Source organism: Sminthopsis crassicaudata, chromosome 3 (assembly GCF_048593235.1).
Source record: "Sminthopsis crassicaudata isolate SCR6 chromosome 3, ASM4859323v1, whole genome shotgun sequence".
Classification (NCBI taxonomy): Eukaryota; Metazoa; Chordata; class Mammalia; order Dasyuromorphia; family Dasyuridae; genus Sminthopsis; species Sminthopsis crassicaudata.
The window spans coordinates 344934140-344940139 of record NC_133619.1 but is presented as its reverse complement, the minus strand read 5'-3'; the positions used below and the strand labels follow the sequence as shown (position 1 = coordinate 344940139).

Sequence of the window (6000 nt, the reverse complement as noted above, 5' to 3'; positions counted from 1 at the left end):
ACATACACACAAAGAGACAAGAGGCATTCCAGACACAGAGACAGACATAGAGACACACACACATACAGTGACAGACAGACACAGAGACAGACACACATATAGACACACATACAGAGACAGAGACACACAAACACATACAGAGACAGGCAGACACAGAGACACACACAGACATACACACAAAGAGACAAGAGGCATTCCAGACACAGAGACAGACATAGAGACACACACACATACAGTGACAGACAGACAGACACAGAAACAGACACACATACAGACACACAACAGTGACAGAGATAGACACACATACAGAGACAGAGACACACAAACACATACAGAGACAGGCAGACAGACACACATACAGTGACAAGAGACAGACAGACACAGACAGGAGGAGATAGCTAGTAGGGAGGGATGCTTTACATTTAACCTCCTTCCTTTCCCTCTTCCTTTCCCCTCCCTCCCCGTTCCCCCCCCCAATCTAGTACACATCAAAGAAAGTCATTTATGCATTTTCCTCGCAGCCCTAGTTTGGCTACCGCGAGCTAGAGACAGCGCTCCCTCCCTCCGCTCCGGGAGCGGAGAGGAGGAAGGCAGGGTGTGGGGAAGCTGCCAGGCCGCGGGCGGGCGGGGCTAAGGGGAAGTAAGCGCGGGCACATGCACGGCGGCCGGCGCGGGGGCGCGCGCGCGCGTCTGGGGGTGCCGCGGCGGCGGCGTTGGAAATGGCAGTTGCCGGGCGGCTGGCGTAGCGCGCGGCTGCTCCTGGCGCTGGGGGGCTGCTCTGGCCCAGGACGGGATGGGGGCACGAGAGCTCGGGGGCCGCGACGGCTGCTGCTACTGAGAGCGCGGGGCAGGTGAGTGCCCAGGCGGGTCCCGATAGGGGAGGAGGGGGGAGAACCCGGATGCGGCCGTGGCTGCGCGGTCTCCCCCGGCGTCGGCGTCGGCGTCTTGTATTTGTGTGTGTGTGAGTGTGTGGAGATTGTGAGGTGTTGTGTAGGGGTGCTAGGTGCGTTGGGGGGCCGGCCAGGAGCAGAGCCGAGGCCCTGAGAGCGGGGCTCCCCCCGGGTCCCTCCCAGGCCGGGACTTTGCGGCTCGATGTGGCGCAACCTGCCGCGCTGCTAGCCGGCGCAGCTCCGGCTCCGTATCTCTGACCCTGCGTCCCCACCATCCCCAACCTGCGGCGGCTCCCAGCGAGGGGGGGCTGGTGAGACAGTACTCATTCCCCAGAGCGCCTGCGACTGCAGGGGAGGAGGAGTGTATGTGTGTGTGGGGTGTGTGTGTGTGTGTGTGTGTGTGTGTGTGTGTGTGTGTGTGTGTAAGTGTAAGTAACATGTCGCGATATTGATGGCTTTTGTCGGAATGTTTGGGAGGGACGTCACCGTTTGCGACTTCTCGGGGAGCTCCGGAGCGGGTGCGGAAGAGTGTCCGAAACGCTTGGTGGCTACACTAGGTGCTGGGGGCTGGGAGCGATCCTGGGCTCTTAGTCTCGGGTCAATTTCCTGAAAGGTGGAGAGGAAACTCCCGGGAGCTCCTGCCAGATGTTTTGATTCCTTTCTGTGGGACAGTAGAAAGCAGCTGGTCCGAACTAGTAAAAAAGGGAAAGACGGAGTGTTGGGGGTGGGGAAGAAAACGAAAACAGAGAAGATATTTACAGTAAATCTCTATCTTGACAATTTCCCATGATTAGGTTAGGTTGCCTTTTATCTTTGTGTTACATTTAAGTCTGTGAGATGCTGAGGGGACCGAGCATTTAGTATCTACTGCTAATGGACGACTGCAGACGGGCTGTTAGAGGCAATTGATTCTGAGGTGTTTTCTAGTTGCAACACTTGAATGAGTTGCTAAAGAGCTACAGTTGAATGTGGTTTGTCTGATATTTATAGTGGCCCAGAAGAGAATGTTCCTTTCTTTGAAAAACTTGGGGAAGGTTAAAAAGTTAAGTTCAATAATTTTAAGATTATTCTTGGTCACAAAATTTGAAATGTTTCCGTTTTATGAAGTAAAATTATTTTACGAAGCCTAGTGACAATTATTTATTGTCACTTGCTACATCGTACAAATGTGCAAGAATATGGAAACAGGCCTCCTCTAGATTGCTACATTTGAAGTAAGTTACAAGTGGTTTTGTAAATAATTATGGGCAAGGTTTACAATGAAGTCATAATTAGGGTTAGTACTTTTTAGAAGCACCATACCATTATTTAGAAATGCTTCCCAATAATAAAATGTAGCATTCAAGTCAAATGAGGAAAAATTAGAGATCTTTTATGATTCACTTATTTTTTTAATAGCTTTTTAAAAAATCACTTTAGTTCTTAAAGATAGAACTTTGACAGCCATTTAAAATTAGTTTGGAAATTCTAATTTAATTTCATTATGAAAGGCAGTTTTAGTGTAGTGGATACAATGTTGGACTTCAAAGTTTAGGAAGACTGCTTTAAATCCTGCTTCTGCCACCCACAACTTTGTGATGATGGTCAAAACACTTCACTTCTTCTGACCCAATCTCTTGTTAAATTATAGAAAGATTAGATTGTGTTCTTCTTCAGCTACATTTTATGTTGATTAGTCTTAAATGTTAACAACTTTCTATGCAAATCTTATGTTGAAAGCTATTTGAGGTTGGCTATTTAGGAGACTTAGATTTTAGTGTTACCTTTGCCACTTTCCTTCCTGTTCTATCATTTAACCCATCTAAAATGGGTTGGTGGAGTAAATTATTTTGGAGGTTTCTTTTAGACCCAGCATTTTATTTTAGATCAACTTTATCCATTCTCTGTATGTACTCCAGATTGCTTATGTTGTGCACTTAAAGATGATGCATATGCTCAGACTTTAAAAATGCTAATGAATGAAAAGCATATGGTGAGAAGAGCATGAGTTTTAAAAATGTATTCTGCCAAACTTTTACCTGAATGGTGTCTTAGTGCTAAAGAATTTGCTGGTTATTCTAGCATATGCATCATCATTAAGCTTTAAACAAGCTTTACCTTATATTGCCATGTAGAGTAAAAAATTTAATTTGGCTAGAGTTGGATCTGGAGGCTTAAAAAAGTTAAATTGCTTTTTTTACTTGAGTGTATAGGATTCTCTGAAAAGATAGTATGTTTATTTGTTTTTATTACACAACAAAACCTTTGAGTTTGGAAAGTAATTGTGTAAATATTTTAATTTGGTATCAAGATCTCAAATTATCTAATTTAGATATTATGTTTTGGCCAATTGTTCTCAATTGATTACGCTAACTACTGAAAGTGGAACTGAGATCTTTGTTATTGTGTATAAAGAATTTTTTTTTTTTTAATGTTTCTTGGTTTTTTTGGCCTTAGATATTCATTATAGGACAAGAATCCTTGAGCTTGTTAGTCTTAAAGCCTCCTCATTTAACTAACTAAGCTAGGTTAAGATTTAGGCTAAGGAGAAAGAGGCATAGGGGAAAGTTGTGGATGATTAGGAACAGTGATTTGAGGATTGGATAGGATAAGAGCCTGGGAAGAAAATAGGTTATGTTTGTGACCAGGAAATAGTAGCCGGACCTTGGTGAAAAGGAATTAAATTAACTAAGGGATATTTTTAAAACTTAAGTTGTTGCTTTTTTAGCTGACTTGTATTACAATAGAAAGAGTACTGATGTTCATATTGGATAATTTTAATTTCAAATTCTGCATTTTATACTTGTTACCTGAATGACCTTGGAGAAATTAACTTCCTGGACCTCAGTTTCCTCACTAATAATAGAAAGGGGTTTGAATAGATGGCTTCTCATTTCTCTTCTGTAGAATTATGATTCCTGTTCCCTCTCCATCCTATTAATGCGCCCCTTCCCCCAATTCTTTTATTTCTTTTGTGCCTCTTTTGTATTAATAAGTTTATACATACTTTCTTACCTCTGTTAGATTATATGCTCTTTGCTTTAATCTTACTGCAAAAGCCTTCAGTATAATTTTGTTTTAAAGATTTTTGTCTTACTTTGAATAGCACATAACTTATAGTAGGAGTTTAATAAAAGTTTGTTGATTATCAGTCTAGACTTATGTTAGATCCCTAAGGAAAACTTCTAAGTCAACAAACAAGTCATCATGAATTTTATTAAGTGTTTCCTATTAGTTTAGCACTCTGCTGAGCCCTGGGGAGAAAAAGAAAAGCAAATAGCCCCTGACCTCAAAGAGCTAAAATTCTAATGTGGGAGACAGCATGCAAACCACTATGTACATATTATATTTGTGGGTACGTTCATACATATGTACATATATACACTTACCTGACAAACTGGAGATAATCTCTGTGGGAAGGCATTAGCATAAAAGGGGCTAAGGAAAGTCTTCTTTTAAAAGGTGAGATTTTGGTTGAGTCTTGAAGGAGGCAGAGATGAAGAGAGAGCTAATGCTAGAAATAGTTAGACCTGTAATTTTGGCAACTGAGAAGAGTGGGGAGAATCTGAGGCCAGAAGACCAACTAGAAGGCTATTGGAATAGTCTAGGCTCCTAGATAAGGAAATGCTGCTTATTCATCAGACTTCATTTTCTCCCTTCACCATTACTACCACCCAAGATTAAGATTATCAAAGACCATGTTCCCATCCTTTTCCTAGATTCCTGGCAGTACCCATTTATTTCCCCGTCGGTTCACTTAGTTTTAGTATATCTAATTAGTTGAATTATATGATAAAATTTTAACTATAGTCAGAGGAAAATTTGAGATGATAAACTTGGGGCAGCCAGGTGGCGCAGTGGATAGAGCACCAGTTCTGAAGTCAGGAGGACCTGAGTTCAAGTCGGGCCTCAGACACTTAATACTTCCCGGGTGTGTGACCCTGGGCAAGTCACTTAACCCCAATTGCCTTAGCAAAAACAAAACAAAACAAAACAACACCTAAGAGATAGTTTAATTCCAAGTTTAATTCCAGACCACCAAACTAAGTGAATATCTCAGTAAAGCAAGTCACATGGAATTTTGGTTTTCCAGTGCATATAATGTTTTCATTATAACATATTCTATTAGGTGTGTATTAGTATTATGTCAAGTTAAAAAACACTATTTTTTTTTTAAAGCTAACCATAATCTGAACTTTCAATGGGTTAAAATCTTTTTACTGAAAGACCCTTTTGCCTTGGTGTCTTTGGTTATTAACTGATGAAACTGGTGGTTGCTGAAGATTGGAATGGTTATGGCACTTTCTTAAAAATAAGACAACAATAAAGTTTGCTGCCTCAGTTGACTTTTCCTTGTCCTCGAACATTTAGAAACCATTGTAATGTTAATAATTGGCCTAATTTAATAATGTTGTGTCTCAGAAAATAAGGAGGCCTAAGAAGAGGGAGCAAGATGGGGAAGAGTCAGTTGATTTTTGGTACCTCCCTCCACTCTCAATTACAATGGTCACATTAAAGATTACTGATTACAGATCACCAGAACAGATATCATAATAATGAAAAAGTTAGAAATATTGTGAGAATAACTAAAATTTGACAGAAATATAATATGAGCACATGCTATTAGAAAAATGGCACTGAGAGACTTGCTTGAGGCAGAGATTCCACAAACCATTTTGTGAAAATCTGTGAATAAAGCAAAGCACAATAGAATGCTGTATGTCTGGGAATGTGTGGAGTAGATATTAGTCTAACCTTCTATTAGCTTAGGGGGTTTTCATGTTAAAATTAACCTTGCTTCTTCCAAATATTACAATATACCAAACAAAATATATAAAAGTTATACACTTTTGTCTTATCATTTTTATCATTTTATCATTATCATCATCACCATCATCATACATTTTATTATGACACCTAGGGTTGTTGTCCCTTTTTTTTTTTTTTTTTAAACATGTATGATAACTGAGGCTTAGGTTAATTAATTTTTGTTAGGTTCCACATTAGTAAGGTGTAGAGACCAGATTCAGTTCACAACTTTTTTCAAGATTAGTGCTATTTTGCCCCTCTACATTTTGCTGGGGTATATAAATTTACAGGAATTTGGAGAGGTGTGGTGGATGAGTCAGTC

General features: G+C 40.7%; 1 protein-coding gene across 2 annotated transcripts in view; it reads left to right on the top strand.

The window, feature by feature from the left end:
* Positions 1 to 672: 672 nt before the first annotated feature.
* Positions 673 to 6000, top strand: part of PIK3CB (phosphatidylinositol-4,5-bisphosphate 3-kinase catalytic subunit beta) — a 167849-nt gene continuing 162521 nt past the window's right edge. Inside the window, exon 1 of one of the 2 annotated variants that reach the window (XM_074301652.1) lies at positions 673 to 851. The gene's annotated coding sequence lies outside the window, so the exon portion shown is untranslated. The remainder of the gene's footprint in view (positions 852 to 6000) is intronic. The other variant, XM_074301651.1, reaches the window with a different exon arrangement.